The sequence below is a fragment of the Callithrix jacchus genome, chromosome 10, assembly GCF_049354715.1.
Source record: "Callithrix jacchus isolate 240 chromosome 10, calJac240_pri, whole genome shotgun sequence".
Classification (NCBI taxonomy): Eukaryota; Metazoa; Chordata; class Mammalia; order Primates; family Cebidae; genus Callithrix; species Callithrix jacchus.
In genome coordinates, this window is record NC_133511.1 from 6,003,941 (window position 1) to 6,022,039 (window position 18,099).

The 18,099-nt window shown below is 38.1% G+C and overlaps 1 long non-coding RNA gene across 4 annotated transcripts in view; it reads left to right on the forward strand.

Annotated features, from left to right (window-relative positions):
• LOC128929024 (uncharacterized) overlaps positions 1-18,099 on the forward strand; it is a 597,561-nt gene that overhangs the window by 20,720 nt on the left and 558,742 nt on the right. For 2 of the 4 annotated variants that reach the window (XR_013522995.1, XR_013522992.1), the window contains exon 2: positions 15,069-15,258. This is a non-coding gene — a long non-coding RNA (uncharacterized LOC128929024). The remainder of the gene's footprint in view (positions 1-15,068; positions 15,259-18,099) is intronic. The other 2 variants (XR_013522999.1, XR_013522998.1) reach the window with 1 other exon arrangement.

Genomic DNA, 18,099 nt, shown 5'->3' on the forward strand with positions numbered 1-18,099 from the left:
GATTCCATGGTGTATATGTGCCACATTTTCCTTGTCCAGTCTATCATTGATGGTCACTTGGGATGGTTCCAGGTCTTCGCTATTGAAAACAGTGCTGCAATGAACATACATGTGCATGGGTCTTTATAATAGAACAATTTATAATCCTTTGGGTATATACCCAGTGATGGGATTCCTGGGTCAAATGGAATTTCTATTTCTAGATCCTTGATAAATCACCACACTGTCTTCCACAATGGTGGAACTAATTTACACTCCCACCAACAGTGTAAAACTGTTCCTGTTTCTTCACATCCTCTCCAGCATCTGTTGTCTCCTGATTTTTTAATGATCGCCATTCTAACTGGTGTGAGATGGTATCTCAATGTGGTTTTGATTTGCATTTATCTAATGACCAGTGATGATGAACATTTTTTCATGTTTGTTGGCCTCATACATGTCTTCTTAGGAAAAGTGTCTCTTCATATCCTTCACCCACTTTTGAGTGGGTTTCTTTCTTTTGCTCTTATAAATCTGTTTTAGTTCTTTGTAGATTCTGGATATTAGCCCTTTGTCAGATAGGTAGATTGCAAATTTTTTTTCTCATTCTGTTGGTTGCTGGCTCACTCCAATGGTTGTTTCTTTTGCTGTACAGAAGACCTGGAGTTTAACTAAGTCCCATTTGACTATTTTGGCTTTTGTTGCCAATGTTTTTGGTGTTTTACTCATGAAGTCCTTGCCTATGCCTATGTCCTGGATGGTTTTGCCTAGGTTTTCTTCTAGGGTTTTTATGGTGTTAGGCCTTATGTTTAAGTCTTTAATCCATCTGGAGTTAATTTTAGTGTAAGGTATCAGCAAGTGGTCCAGTTTCTGCTTTCTGCCCATGGTTAGCCAGTTTTCCCAACACCATTTATTGAACAAGGAATCCTTTCCCCGTTGCTTGTTTTGGTCAGGTTTGTCAAAGATCAGATGGTTGTAGATGTGTGGTGTTGCCTCTGAGGCCTCTGTTCTGTTCCATTGGTCTATGTCTCTGTTTTGGTACCAGTACCATACTGTTTTGATTACTGTAGCCTTGTAGTATAGTTTGAAATCAGGTAGCATGATGCCTCCAGCTCTGTTCATTTTGCTTAGGATCGTCTTCGCTATGTAGGCTCTTTTTTGGTTCCATATAAAGTTTAAGGTGGTTTTTTCTAGTTCTGTGAAGAGGGTCATTGGTAGCTTGATGGGGATAGCATTGAATCTATAAATTACTTAGAGCAATATGGTCATTTTCACTTCATCAGTTCTTCCTATCCATGATCATGGAATGTTTTCCATTTGTTTGTGTCCTCTCTTATTTCCTTGGGCAGTGGTTTGTAGTTCTCCTTCAATAGCTTCTTTGGGCAATATGGCCATTTTTTTTTCTTTTTTGAGACGGAGTTTTGCTGTTGTTACTCAGGCTGGAGTGCAATGGCGCGATCTCGGCTCACCGCAACCTCCGCCTCCTGGGTTCAGGCAATTCTCCTGATGGCCATTTTTATAATATTGATTCTTCCTCACCATGAGCATGGAATGTTTTTCCATCTGCTTGTGTCCTCTCTTATTTCCTTGAACAGTGGTTTGTAGTTTTCCATGAAGAGGTCCTTTACATCCATTGTTAGTTGTATTCCTAGGTATTTTATTCTCTTTGTAGCAATTGTGAATGGTAGTTCATCCTTGATTTGGCGTTAAGTCTGTTATTGGTGTACAGGAATGCTGTGATTTCTGCACATTGAAGTTGTATCCTGAGACTTTGCTGAAGTTGCTTATCAGTTTCAGGAGTTTTTGGGCTGAGGCGATGGGGTCTTCTAGATATACTATCATGTCGTCTGCAAATAGAGACTATTCGGCTTCCTCCTTTCCTATTTGAATACCCTTTATTTCTTTTTCTTGCCTTATTGCTCTGCCTAGAACCTCCAACACTACACTGAATAGCAGTGGTGAGAGAGGACATCCTTGTCTACTGCCAGATTTCAAAGGGAATGCTTCCGGTTTTTGCCCATTCAGTATGATATTGGCTGTTGGTTTGTCGTAAATAGCTTTTATTATTTTGAGATATGTTCTGTTGATACCTAAGTTATGGAGAGTTTTTAGCATAAAGGGCTGTTGAATTTTGTCAAATGCCTTCTCTGCATCTATTGAGACAATCATGTGGTTTTTGTCTTTGGTTCTGTTTATGTGGTGGATTACATTTATATATTTGCATACGTTGAACCAGCCTTGCATCCCCAGGATGAAGCGTATTTGATCATGATGGATAAGCTTTTTGATGTGCTGTTGCAATCAGTTTGCCAGTATTTTATTAAAGATTTTTGCATCTATGTTCATCATGGATATTGGCCTGAAGTTTTCTTTTTGTGTTGAGTCTCTGCTGGGTTTTGGTATCAGGATGATGTTGGTCTCATAAAATGATTTGGGAAGGATTCCCTCTTTTTGGATCATTTGGAACAGTTTCAGAATGAGTGGTATGAGCTCCTCTTTGTATGTCTGGTAGAACTCATCTGTGAACCCATCTGGACTTGGGCTTTTATTGGTTGGTAGGTTATTAATTGCTTCCTCAACTTGGTATTGGTCTATTCAGGGTTTTGACTTTTTCCTGGTTTAGGCTCGCGAGTGTGCAAGTGTCCAGGAATTTATCAGTTTCTTCCAGGTTTGCTGGCTTATGTGCACAGAGTTGTTTGTAGTAATCTCTGATGGTAGTTTGTATTTCTGTGGAATAGATGGTAATATCCCCTTTGTGATTTTTTTATTGCATCTATTTCATTCTTCTCGTGGGCCTTTACTGCTGTAAATTTTCCTTTAGACCCTGCTTTTAATGTGTCCCAGAGATTCTGGTATGTTGTGTCTTTGTTCTCATTGGTTTTGAAGAACATCTTTATTTCTGCCTTCATTTCGTTGTTTATCTAGTCAACATTCAAGAGCCAGTTGTTCAGTTTCCATGAAGTTGTGCAGTTCTGAGTTAGTTTTTTAATCCTGAGTTCTAATTTTATTGCACTGTGGTCTGAGAGATTGTTTTTTATGATATCTGTTTTTTGGATTTGCTGAGGAGTGATTTACTTTCAATTATGTGGTCAATTTTCGAGTAGGTGTGATGTGGTGCTGAGAAGAATGTATATTCTGTGGATTTGGGAGTGGAGAGTTTTGTAAATGTTTATTAGGTTTGCTTGGTCCAGATTTCAGTTCAAGTCCTTGATATCCTTGTTAATGTCCTGTTTTGTTGATCTGTCTAATACTGACAGTTGAGTGTTAAAGTCTCCCACTATTATTGTGTGGGAGTCTAAGTCTCTTTGTAGGTCATTAAGAACTTGCTTTATGTTTCTGGGCGCTCCTGTATTGGGTGTGTATATATTTAGGATCGTTAGCTCTTCTTGTTGCATTGATCCTTTTACCATTATGTAATGCCCTTCTTTGTCTCTTTTAATCTTTGTTGGTTTAAAGTCCATTTTATCAGAGTCTAGGATTGCAACTCCTGCTTTTTCTTGCTCTCATTTACTTGGTAAATCTTCCTCCATCCCTTTGAGTGTGTGTGTGTCCTTGCATGTGAGATGGGTTTCCTGGATACAGCACACCAATGGGTTTTGACTTTTTCTCCAAATTACCAGTCTGTGTCTTTTGATTGGAGCATTTACTCCATTTACATTTAAGGTTAGTATTGTTATGTGTGAATTTGATCCTGCCATTTTGATGCTAGATGGTTGTTTTATCCATTAGTTGACGCAGTTTCTTCATTGTATTGATGTTCTTTACCATTTGGTACATTTTTGGAGTGGCTGGTACTGGTTGTTCCTTTCTAAGTTTAGTGCTTCTTTCAGGAGCTCTTGTTTTGCAGCCCTGGTGGTGATGAAATCTCTGAGCAATTGCTTGTTCATAAAGGATTTTATCTCTCCTTCACTTACGAAGCTTAGTTTGGCTGGATAAGAAATTCTAGGTTGAAAGTTCTTTTCTTTAAGGATGTTGAATATTGGCTCACACTCTCTTCTGGCTTGTAGGGTTCCCGCCAAGACATCCATTGTGAGTCTGATGGGCCTCCCTTTGTGGGTAACCCAACCTTTCTCTCTGGCTGCCCTTAGCATTTTTCCTTCATTTCAACCCTGGTGAATCTGACCATTATATGTTTTGGGGTTGCTCTTCTTGAGGAATATCTTTGTGGTGTTCTCTGTATTTCCTGGACTTGAATATTGGCCTGCCTTGCTAGGTTGGGGAAATTCTCCTGGATAATATCCTGAAGAGTGTTTTCCAGCTTGGATTCATTCTGTCTGTCACATTTAGGTACATCTATCAAATGTAGATTAGGTCTTTTCACGTAATCCCATATTTCTTGGAGGTTTCTTCATTTCCTTTTACTCTTTTTTTTTTTTTTTTTTTTTTTGAGACGGAGTTTCGCTCTTGTTACCCAGGCTGGAGTGCAATGACGCGATCTCAGCTCACCACAACCTCCGCCTCCTGGGTTCAGGCAATTCTCCTGCCTCAGCCTCCTGAGTAGCTGGGATTACAGGCACGCGCCACCATGCCCAGCTAATTTTTTGTATTTTTAGTAGAGACGGGGTTTCACCATGTTGACCAGGATGGTCTCGATCTCTCGACCTCGTGATCCACCCACCTCGGCATCCCAAAGTGCTGGGATTACAGGCTTGAGCCACCGCGCCCGGCCTAAACTTCGATTTCTTTATATGCAAAATAAAATGAATACAAGCTTACTTGTGAAGTTATGGTAAGCATTAAATATTAGGTTGGTGCAAAAGTAATGGCACTTTTTGCCATTGCTTTCAAAAACCCCAATTACTTTTGCACCAATCTAATAAAATAATGTTTAAAAAGACACCAAAGAATTAGTTCTTGAAAATTTTATAGTCAGTTATCTGTAAAGCTGAGATACCCTGAGTTTTTTTTTTTTGAAGGAGCAGTCCTTGATTACCTTTTCAATTCCTTTATGATTGCTCTATTAAAGTTATATTTTTCTTGCACCAATTTTGCATTTTACACAATTTTTAAAAATGTATCCATTTCACTTATATTTTCAAATTTATTAGTGTGTAGTTGTGTATAATTGCTCCTTAGCTTTAGAGCTCTGTTCTTTCATTTCCCTTTTTTATATTTAGTTTGGCTTATGTGCTTCTTTTCTTTATTTTTTTTTCACTTACTTCATCTTACTCTGTGTATTCTTGTCTTATTATATTAATCTTTTCAACAAACCAGCGTTTGGGCTTGCTGATATTCTGCCCTCACCTTTATTATTTTCTTCATTCTTATTTGTTTTGGATTTGCTCTGATTTTCTTTGTCCGACTTCTTGAGATGAATGCTTAGTCATTAAACACCCTGTTATAATGGAAAATTTCAAGTATATATAAAAGAAAGAGAACAAAATAGAGACTCTCCATCTACATGCATCCAGTGTAGCAATTAGACCTGGACAATGTAGTCTCCTCTGTACTCGGTCCCACTTCTCTCCTCCCACAGTGTATCATTTTATTCTCAAATATTTACATGTGAATCTCCAAAAAATAGGGATTCTCTTTTGAAATAACCACAATGTCATCATTGCACTTACAATATTAATAACTGAGTGATATATTACTAGCAATTTTCCCCACTTATCTCAGAATTTTTTCATAGGTCATTTGTTTGAATCAGTATTGAAAAATGTTCTATACATTATAATTTGTTATATCTTTTGAGTTTCTTTTGATCTATGTATTCCTTCTCAATTTTCTTTAAAAATTAAACTTTCCTATAGTTGTCTTATACTTTCATTTGCTTTATTTTTGATTTCAGATTTGGAAAATTCATTTTTTAAAATTTAATTTTAGTTTTAATTATTAAAACTAACAGCTGCAAAGCCAGTTTTACAAAATGAGATATATTAAAATAAGTTTGGTTTCTATCACTGTCTATTCCACCTTATTAGTTGTATTTCCTTAGAGTTAAATGTTTTTAAAATGTTCTTGGTTTTATCCTTCTAAAGAAAAACACAACATATAAGCACTCTCTAGTCTGGCTGATTGCATCCCTGTGGTGTTGCCTACTTTGTCTCTCTGTGCCCTGCAATTCCTGTAAATTGAGAGAGAGATCTAGGACATGCATTCTCAACAGGGGTGGTGTCACCCTCAAAAAGTGAAAATTGGTTCTTTGAGGGTAAAAAAATGCTTACTCTTTTTAGCTATATTTCCCTAATTTTAGGATATATTGCTTTCATAATCACCAACATCAAAATATTAAATTTCCCATGTGATTTCCCTTATTATAAATACACCATTTAGTTTTTTCTAATGTATAAATTATAAGCACTATTTTGTTTCTTTATTTTCTAGTTAAATATTTCTAATAAATATTTTCTTTCTTTTCTTTTTTTTTTTTTTTTGAGATGGTGTCTAGCCCTGTCACCCAGGCTGGAGTGCAGTGGTCCAGTCTCGGCTCATTTCAACCGTCACCTCCTGGGTTTAATCAATTCTCTTGCCTCAGCCTTCCAAGTTGCTGGGACTACAGGAACATACTACTATGCTTGAGTAACTTTTGTTTTAGACACGGTTTCACCATGTTGGCCAGGCTGGTCTTGAGCTCCTGACCTCAAGTGATTCCCCTGCCTCAGCCTCCCAAAGTGCTGGGATTACAGGCGTGAGCCACTGTGTATGGCCTAAATTTTTATATTATTTTATTGCATTTTGGTTGGTATATATAGTCTGCATAATATTAACATTTTTGCTTTTATTGTTGCTTCTTTTTTGTTTCAACATATGGTTTACCCTTGTAATTATTTCCTGAGTGCCTTATTGTTGAATATAGATTTCTTTGTCTCCTTTTCTGTGTGTTTATATATTAGCACTGACATATTTAAAATGATGTTCAAATTCTTAATATCTGTTCATTTTTGTCTCTTGTATCTATCAGTTTCAGAGATAGATGTATTAAAATCTCCAGGTACTGTTTTTTATTTACATATTTTTTTCTGTATTTATGTCAATTGCTGCTTGAAATACTTTTAATAACCCTTCTTAGGTGCAGTGATGTTAATGGGGCATGCCATCTTGTTCTATTGTTTATATTACCAGTATATAATATTCCTTGGTGCATTTTTTGCCTTCCTTATATTTTGTGAGATAGTAATATTGATTTCTTCTGTTCCCCAATCTAGTTCCTTCTTACTTTTCTGACCTCCCTTTCTACACCTTTCCACTTATCCATCAAACTCCTGCCTTACTGGCTACTCCTCAAATGCACTAGGCATCTTCTAGCATCGGGGTCTTTGCACTTGCTGTTATCTCTGCCTGGAGTATTCCTCCACTGGGCTCCACATTTGGGTTTGATTTACTGCCGTCTTTTCAGTAGAATTTCCTTGATCATTTTATTTAAATTTGCAACATTTTCTAGATGACGTACACGATCTTTTCTTTTCTCTGTTGTTTTTCTCCACTGTGTAGCTTGCCACTGGGTATACTATTGATTTATTACATCTCTTCTGTGGACTTCTGAGAAGCTAAGTAATCAACAATGAAGAAGGGGCCACCAGTCCGGGAGGGATTCAGGTGGGGAAGAACAATGGACAACTGCTCTGAAAGATGGCTAATCACAACCTGTGGGACATCATTCCCCACTTTGCCCCAGCAACAACACCTTGTTTCATCTTTTTTTTTCTTTTTTTGAGACGGAGTTTCGCTCTTGTTACCCAGGCTGGAGTGCAATGGTGCAATCTCGGCTCACCTCCACCTCCACCTCCTGGGTTCAGGCAATTCTCCTGCCTCAGCCTCCTGAGTAGCTGGGACTACAGGCACGCGCCACCGTGCCCAGCTAATTTTTTCGTAGTTTTAGTAGAGACGGGGTTTCACCATGTTGACCAGGATGGTCTCGATCTCTTGACCTTGTGATCCACCCATCTTGGCCTCCCAAAGTGTTGGGATTACTGCGCCCAGCCCACCTTGTTTCATCTTTAGCCCCTTCCAGCATGATCCTATAAAACTTCCCTCCAGCCCCTGCCTCTTTGCACACAGTCCCTTCTCTGCTGTGCTTCCTGTTGCAACCTTACAACATATTTCATACTTTCTCTATTAAATCTGCCTTTCTTGACCCATGACTGTCTTGGTAAATTTCTTTACCACCCATGACACTGGCCCCAGCTAGTTGCACCTGTGACATTTTGGTGGCCCATACAGGGAGTATATGAAGGCCTGTCTTCCTATGTGGGGCTCTGTCCTCTCCCTTTCTGTCTTCCAACTCCGGGTCCTTGGAGGACAGAGTCTAAAGAGAGAGACAACTGAAGGTCTCCAGCCAAGGCTGCACTCTGGTGAAACTGAACGGTGTCCATATAGAAGTGTCTGACTTCCACCACCTTTTTGGGTGAGGGACCTAAGTTTATTTTCCCTTTTCAGTCTTGCAGCAGCCAGCCTCTAATATCCCTCTGGCAACTGATGGTAACTGGCCAGGGCTGCTCTCTGGTGTTGCCTGAAAGCCAAAAGGTGAAGGGGTTTGGCTGCCTTGCCTGGGAGGGAGGAAGACTCTTTTCCCAAATGAAGCAGGAACTTTGCCTATAAATACCTGGGGTTTGTCATCTCATACCAAGGAAATCAAGGACCCAGATGCAAGAAGTGGGTTTAGGAGTGGAGATTTAATAAGCAAAAGAAAGAGAAAGAGGAACAGCTCTCTCCTTTGCAAGAGAAAAGGGGGTTTGGATGAGATGTCTGGTCTATGACAGAGTGCACCAGATTTTATACACAGGCTTGAGGAGGCACTGTGATTTACATAGTGCCCACAGATTGGCTGCACCAGGTATGACATTTACATAGCACACAGGGAAGCTGGCCACCCCACCCTCATCTTCTTCTTATGCAAATTGGCTTTCTGCTTGACTGACACCATGTTGTCTGCTCCTTACTGTACACATGGCTGGCAAAAAGAAGGGAAGATGAAGCCACCATTTTGATCATGTCTACTCACAGGCAGCCTTATCCTATTGGCACAGCTGTCAGCATTCACCCATGTAAACTTTCAGCTTGCTTGTCTGTCTGCAGCTCAATTTTACAGGATGCTCTTTGTTAAAAAATAAAATAATTTGTGGGCTCCTTTTCATTAAAAGGAGAACCTTACCGAGGACTTTCTTACTTTTCCTATCTGCCTAAGTAATTTCTTTTTACCTCCTATATCACTCTCTTTTCTGGTTTAAAGTTCCTAATCCCTATGTAGAATGTGACTGGCAGCAGTAGCTCATGCAGAGCAAATTCACATACATTTTAGGTGACTCAGATCCTCTTTCTCACTCTAAATTTTTCTGCAAAGACGGTCAGACCATCCGCTCTGGAGGTTCTCAAGTCAGATGATCTGAAGTAGCCTCAGAATGGTGAGTCTCCCTACCCTTGTCCCCTCTTCTGGGTTGGCATAAGGCTGAGTTCTTCCTTTATCCTTTTTCCTCATTATCTGGGCTGATCACCTAGAGTAACCCTGTTTGTCAAATTTTGCTGTTATTGAAATTGCTTTTGGCATCTTTGTCATGATATCTTTGCCAGCTCCTATGTCCTGAATGGTATTGCCTAAGTTGTCTTTCAGGATCTTTATAGTTTGGGTCTTACAATTAAGTCTTTAGTCCATCTTGAGAATAAGGGGGCCAGGTCTAAGAAGAAAGAAAAGTGCAGGGACACCTCAATAGTTGGCTGCTTTACAATTCTTCTGGATCCTCCAATTGCCCTAAGGACACTTTTTCAGGTAACTGCCTTCAGTGCAGAAGGCCCAGCCACTTGAAAGCGCCCATGAAATAAATGGGAAAAGTCCCACATGTCTTGCCCCCATACTACAAGCTCAGCCACTAGAAACAGGACTCCTCTGAAGGCCAAAGTGTCCCTAGGACAGAATCACAACCTCTGATAGCCTTGAGCTGAAGCGGCTCTCTGTTCTAGCTGGCCTCCAAATCAGACATCATCATCAACAAGACAAAGCTCAGAGCATCTCTGGAGGTGGCAAAGAAAATTAATTTCCCTTTTGGGTTAAAAAGCTGCCTATCTATTCTAATATTCACTGAGCAACAGTTCTCCAAATCCTGTCATGTACTAGGGGCTAGTTGTATCCCCTCCCTCCAAAGGAAAAAAAATTTAACCCCTTTATATTACTTAAGGGATCAGTTACCATTTTCTCACCAGTCCCTGGTAATGTCTAATTACCCCACACCCCTTAGGGGCAAACATATGCTTTCTAAGTTGGGTACCTGCTTAGTATTTACCTAACCTCTGAATTCATGTTTCTCTCTATTAGCCCTATTTCTTTTGTGAAAGCTACCTAAATCTTTAACCAATAACTTCCATCTACATCGTCCTATCCCAGGGGGTTAAACATAACCAACACTTATTCAAACAAGCCCTAACAATAAATCTGAGCAATCTCTTGAGGGGTTATCTACAGTACAAAGATAACCTCCTCATTTGCTCCCTCTTCACAGAGCTCACACAGCATGCAGTACAAACCTTAAGTTTCTAACAAAAGGAAACTAATTTTTGTCTAACTTAAAGGTTAATTAAAGGTATATCTAAAACAAGTTAAAGGGAACCAGGAAATAATAGAGACATAAAAAGGTTATAAAGGCAAAGTAATATTGTTGGTAAAATGGTTATAAATAAGAGATTTTATATGAGAAAGGATCTTCTAGGATAAATTTTTGTCCTAAAGTAAAATGAGTGGTTGTTTTTTTAAAAAAGGATGTTTAGAACAAACCAGAAATTCCAGGGATGTCATATATGGTCTGTGTAAGTTGTGAGAAAGTTCATGAAGGGGAATTTATGAGAGGAATTTTACATGTGATTAAGTTGGTTATAACTGAAAGGAGATTATTTAGGACAATCTTTCTAATGTTGGTCCCCTATATTAAAACAAGATTTTCTTAAGGTATTAATCTGCTGTTAATAAAATTGCAAAAAGATTTACTTTTATTTTTACAAGTGTTTCTTTAAAAAACATCTTAGTATTTTATCTCAGAACTTCAACTTCTGCTGTGTCCTGCTGCTTTCAGCCTTTTCTCTTCAGGATAAGGCCTAAGATAATAAATCTCTCCAGTTTTTGTCAGTTCCTGTAACTTTTTCATTTGGTTCTGTTATTATGGCCTAAGACTAAAATGTTCCATCTTTAAGCAATGTTTTCCTCTAACATAATTTAATTTTGTACCTTGGCTTTTCTTGATATGTCTAAGTTCTCAGTGTAATAAAAATGAACTTTTCATGTTGTTCCTAAGAGTCATGTCTACTCCTGATATACTGATAACTCTGAACACATTCTTCTTGTATCAAATTAAATTAAAACATCTTTTCATCAAGTTTAACTTCCAGGTCATCTAAATGGGCTTTCAAGAAGGCAAAAGAGCCACACTGCAAAAGATTTTTTTAAATCTTTTTGGTAACTGGCTTAAGAAACAAACTTTTATCGTGAAGAATTCAGCAGTTTCACCTTCAAATGATGCTGAAAACAGAGTATCAGTCTCTCCCAATGATGCCTGCTACTTTTATGAATCTCCCCTAGATTCAACTGGACACGATTTGCTTTGACACGCTCCCCTTCTCTGATCAGTCCCTTCCTCTAGCAAGATCCAACATCCTAGTTCCCACAATCTGGGACAATAACAGTTTCTCCTGACAGACCGTCAACCATAGATAGGGTCACCTCTATGCCCCAGGCCAGCAGGAAACCATCGGAAGGAGGGATATCCACCCCAATACCAAAGATTTGCCATTGTTGTTCTGTCAGGAGAGGAATGTGGAGTCCTGATAAGATAAATAAGCAACAACAAGGAAGATGCCCCATGTTAGGAAGGGCCCCAGGTGGGAAAGAATGATGAACAATTGTTCTGAGAGATGGTTAATTACAAGCAACCCATGGGCACAATGACCTCATTCCACACATAGTCCTGGTTCTGCATGTAGCCCCCTCTAGCAAGACCCTATAAAACTTCACTCCAGCCCCTGCCATTTTGCAGATAGCTCCTTCTCTGCTGTGCTGTCTGTTGCAACCTTGCAATATATTTTTATACTTTCTGTAATAAATCTGCCTTTTTTTACCCATGACTGTCTTGGTAATTTTATTTATTGCTGATGACATTGGCCCTAGCTAATCACAGCTGTGACATTTTTTTCCCACTGAAAAGTTTATCTCCATGCAAGCAGGAGCTTTGTTTTGTTGACTGCTGCCTCCCCAGAGACTAGAACGATGCCTGTAATATTGAAGGCACACAGTAAATATATTTTGAACAAATAACTAAATAGATTCAGAAGCTGCACATGCTAGAATCTTAAGGTCTTGAGCTAGGAAGACTGAGAAATGGAGGACAAGTGGTACAATATCTGAATCAAGAGCCATATCTAAGAGAAAATCTTATTTTGGGCACCAAGCATGCCCTGTGAACCTAGGGTAATTTGTAGTATCCATCATCTGATATGGCAACTTCTGTTGCCCTTTTCTTCTTGCTGTAACAGAATTTTGAAAACTCAGTTTTCTGGACATAATTGTATAGCAAATTATAATTATCCTAAAATCGTATTCCTGATTACAAGAGAGGAGGAAGACCAATGTGAAGAAAACAATATTAAATCAATCTGCAGTTCACTTTCAGGATAATTAGGACACGAGTTAATTAGTTCTACTTAAATGGAAGGGAAATCTTATTAAGTCATGTTATAAACGCACCGGTTTAGGTTTGGTTTTGAAAGTAAGCGTGGTGGTTAATTTTATGTGTTAATTTGAGCCATGGGGTGCCCAGACATTTGGCCAAACATTATCCTGGGTATGTCTGTAAGGGTGTTTCTAGATAAGACTAACATTTGAATTGGTAGACTAAATAAAGCAGATTATCCTCACCAATGTGGTTGGGCTTAATTGAAAACCTGAATGGAACAAAAAGGCTGACTCTCCACTGAATAAGAAGGACCTCCTCCTGCCTGTTTGCTTAAGCTGAAACATTAGTGTTTGGACTCAAGACACTGACACATTCCTCTATTGAGTCTTGAGTCTGTTGGCTTTTGAATTGGAACTCACACCAGTGACATTCCTATTCTTAGGCATCCACACCTGGATGGAACTACTTATCAGCTTGCTTGAGTCTCCATTTTGGGGCTTCTCAGCCTCTATGATAAATGTTTTTGGAGATCCCTGACTAATATAGTAGGAAGCATTGACTATATTTTTATAGCTCTTTAAAAAATTATTAGAGCTGGCATGTGATAAAATGCTTTATAGATATTTACATGCCAGGTAGGCACATGTAGTGAAAAATAATATAAGCTTTGCCAATATAAGCTTCAGAGCCCATTCACTTATTTGTTCAAATTATATTTATTGAATGCCTTCTATATTCCAGATCTGAGTTCCAGTTAACTCTGCTATCTACTATGTATTATTTGACACCAAATCTGCATTTTCTGCACGTCCAATTTCACATCTGTATAATAGGGTAACTGCCATAATGGTCATTATGGGTCATGTGAATGTCAAAAGTGAGTGCTTCCAAAAGCACCCGGGGATGGCACTAGACATGTAGTATCCGGTGTTAGTGGTAAATATTTACTGAAGGCTTACTTCAAATGTTTCATTGTTTATCCTTATTAGGGTATGGGTAGACTTATTATCACCCATTCTACAGGTAAGGAAACTTAGATACTGTTAAGTAATTTACTCAAGATCACAAAGCTAGTAGGTGGTAGTGCTGGGATATGAACTCAATGTGATCTGCATCTAGAGCCCATATTAACTGCTGTACACTTCGGCTTCTTGCTAGAAATAAATGCTAATTTTCTTTTCTATCCTTTCTTCCCTCCTCTCTCCACCTGTCCCCAACCGCTACAAACTATGGAATCTGCAAAAGCATGCTAAGTATCATGTCTGTTTCTTTTCATATAGTTGTGGTGCTTGGTATAGTGCTTTACTCTTACCCAACATATGCCAGCAAACTAAGGGAAGAAGATAGGGTGACAGTGTGATCAGAAGAGAGGCAAGATCTACATGTCCTGTTTTTCTTGTTGTTGATACAGGGTCTAGGATTTAAATTTCCTTTCTGATAGGTTCTGTCATTAAACGTGTGACTTGGTTAACATGACATTGTGGCACATTTTTAAATAGTGAAGCAAATAGCTTTGTTTTGTTAATACAGAGCTAGATGAAGAGGATTTAACTATCTACTCTCCAATCACACTTTGTTTTCATTTCATAGAAATATGGGATGGCTGGTTTGTAATTGGTCCTCGCTGACTGGGAGCTGTTATGCAAAGTGGTTATCCTTCCGGCCCTCTGTAGTTTTCTTTTGGATCAACTCTTGGACTTGTTGGGTATATTAGAACCAATGTTTTTATGTTACCATTTTCATTTGCAGAGCACATTTTCCTTTAGAATGATTGTTTTAATTTGAAAATATTTTGAGTCAGTTTAATAAGAACCTGAGTTACATTGCACTTTTATATGAGCTGTGGAGTTTTAACTCGGTGGGGCCATGTGTCAATTTAAAGTAAAATGTGAAGCCTTACTGGAACCCACAAGGTTTGATGACCTTATTCCTCTGGAGAAATTAGATTTCCCAACTGATATATTTCTGCTTGGCACTGGGGATGTGAATGTGGTTGGAAGATAATCTTTTCTTATGTTTATTGTCCAGATATTTATTACCTTATAAATTCATATCTAATTTTACTGACATTAAATAAGTTTCCCTTAAGGGCAAAATAAACAATGAAAATTTTACTTATTTGCTTATCATTCAGATGATCATAGTTTGGAAGATTTAAATTAAGAGAGACAAATTCTACATTATCAATTCTAATAGGCCGTTACTACCAACAATTAAGTGTTTTGGGATTTCCGGAAGTTTGGTTTTATTAATACAAGCCTTCTAAGTGAAAAGTCAAGAACAAATGGGGGTTCTCAGGTCAGGCATTCAGTTCATTCGACTAATAATATTGTGAACAAAACAGATAAGGTATGGAGGAAAACACCAGAGACTTGTCTCTCTGAGTTAAGAATTGCTACTTTATTCTGCTCTTGAGTTCCATGGAAAAGTGTGCCATATATATACAGGCATTGTGTGTAGAAAATTTTGGAAATGCTGCAATCTGTTTGCTTATAGGACAAGCTAATGAACCCGCTTGGCTGGTTCACTGAATGGAGAAACAGAAGTGAATGTAGAAGTTTCAGCGTTCAAGAGACAATGGTGAGTGTTACAGGAGAACTCAGGAAAGCCACATTGACCTTTTCCTTCAGACAATGAGCAGAAATAATGGATGTAACAAAGACAGGATTCATTTCAACAGAAATAGGTAGCTATCAACCAATGTTTTAATATATAAATTAGCTGAACATCTAAAATTCATATGACATATTAAATAAAGACAGTGTCTTTCATTGGAAACAAATAAGATCACCTTAAATGAAAAATTAAAAATTAAAGTCAATTATTTATTAAAAGGCAGAAGAAATAGAAGTGGAAGTTAAAATACAAGTTTTGGATGTGGAATTAATAACAATCCATAACTAGAATGTTATAAAAAAAGAGACAGTGTGATATAGTGGAAAGAGTGTTAAAGTCTGTTAAGTCTCTGTTGAACCCAAATTTTTCCACTTGTTACCTCTGTAATCTTTGGAGAAGTCTCTGAACATATATGTGTTTCCTCATATTTCCTCTGTGTGTGTGTGTGTGCGTGTGTGTGTGTGTGTATGATAAGTTAATGTGTAAGAAAACTTTTATATTAGTGAAATTTAATAAATGTAAGTTCATCTTTCTCTTTCCTATTAGAATGCATATTATTAGGCAGTGGGAGGATTCATTTTGTAATAAAAATGGTATATTGATAAGGGTAGAACCTCAATCATGATCCTGCCTACACTATAATTAGAAATCACATCTGAGGGGAAAAAAACAGTAAATTATGATGAATCATTATGGTGCTATCATTGGTTTTAGTGTAATTGCTCATTAAGCCTTTAAAATTATTAGACCTTGTTAATTAAAAAGCCTTTCGTGAAGTGCAATGAGGATGCTTATTCATGTCAAATGATTTGTAGTGAGATCTCTTCTAATTACAGACGTTACAGCTTCATTTGCATAGCTGCAATACGTAGCCAGTGCTCACTGTATCATGAAGTGGCTCTAGCATGGCACTGTAGATTAAAATGTGCCTTTGAAAATTAATATTTGGATTGGCAAAAAGAACAGTATTGGGCTAGTCTTGTATTAAATCTTAGCCACATGCAAAATTAGTGTTAGAAGAGGGAACACAGGCGTCAGAATAAAACATTTTTTTTTTTGCTATGGGGGGCATTGTGATTATCTCCTTGGCAGAGAGAAGAGGAGACCGTGATGAAGAGAACACTGTTTAGTTAAGGTGAATGCTGTGCTGACAACTTTATTAAATGCTATTCTGTTTTTTAGCATAAAACCTGCAACAGCTGATATCTTAGCAATGCATTTGATTCTATTATTCAAATGATGCTTTTAAGACATTTTATATCCTCATTTATAATTTTTAATGAAAACTGCCATTGTAAATTGGGCAGTACATACACCAACCATTGAGAACCTCTTATCTGTCAAGAGCTATGAATCACAGAGGGGGAAAGAAATCAAACTTGGGTCAAATAAAAATATAAAGTCATAGGATTTGGTTTTATAAAGAAAAAAATATGAAAAACCAAAATCATTTTCTGTTAGTATAAATATTAATAAAATGCTATTTATCATATAATACCAAGTGATATATTCAGGATAATGTACTCTATGGAAGTATACAGATGTCTCTTTCTTCTATTCAATGTGTATTAGTATTCATCTAGAAAATATATATGCATATTTCATCAACAGATGTATTTCATTTATATATATTTTATCCATATTTATTATATTTAGTGCAAAATATATTTATAATATATATTAAATATCTATCTATCTAATCTGTTGAACAAATAGAGATAAATAAATACCAAGAAAAGGCTAAACGTTTTGGGAAAATGTGAGGTTTTACCAGGAAAAAAGATCAGATCTGAGCCTGAGGAAGAAATACTACAACTGTCTTTCTCAGGCAGTTACTTTCTATTGTACCAGATAATTAACATCATGGCTTTTCATTAGCCTGTCTGTTTTCTCGCCATTGTGTCAATATTTCCATCCTGAATTTTAGTCTTTCCTCAAATAGACTTAATCAGTTAATCAAACTGCTTTTTCCAGTAATTAGTCTGATCATACATTTTAACCACTAGGGAGAGCTAAGCAGTTTCAGTCTGTCATCATTTCAAGGTGATGGAGGCAGGAAACAGCCAAACACTTAGGCAAATAAGGAAGGGTCCCTGGAGAACCTCCGACCCACCCACAGCACCGTGCATGGGAGCTTGCCTAAACATGCCTATGGTGAAAAAGTCCATCCCTTAACACATGAGCAGTATGGGAAATAAATCAGTGTGGAGTGGCTTGGAGTAAGGGTCCGCATGGGCACTGGGGGAATAGGGTGGAACCACCAGGAATTTCTGCCTTATGCTGGGGAGGAGCCTGGCCTCTTCAACTTGTGTGGAGTGGCTTGATAATTTGTGAGGTGGAAACATGCATGAAGGGCCCCTCTTTTTGTTGAGAGCTTTCCTTTCACTTAATAAATTGCTTTCCTTTCGCTTAATGAATTCTGCCCTCCTCATCTTTCAATGTGTCTGTGTGCCTGATTTTTCCTGGTCATGAGACAAGAACCCAAATTAAGCTGAACCAAGGAGCAAAAAATCCTACATCGAAGGTATGGAGAACCCAAATATATATTTTAAAAATGATTAATTCATCATATGCCTCTGATATATGTACTGAGAGTTGGTGAATCTACTTACAGGGAAATGGATTACACAAATAAAATTGAACAACAGTTTAAACAACTAGTCAGTAGTCTTCAAAAATGAGTGTTATAGCCGGGCGTGATGGCTCACGCTTGTAATCCCAGCACTTTGAGAGACCGAGGCGGGTGGATCACGAGGTCAAGAGATCGAGACCATCCTGGTCAACATGGTGAAACCCCGTCTCTACTAAACGTACAAAAAATTAGCTGGGCATGGTGGCGCGTGCCTGTAATCCCAGCTACTCAGGAGGCTGAGGCAGGAGAATTGCCTGAACCCAGGAGGTGGAGGTTGCA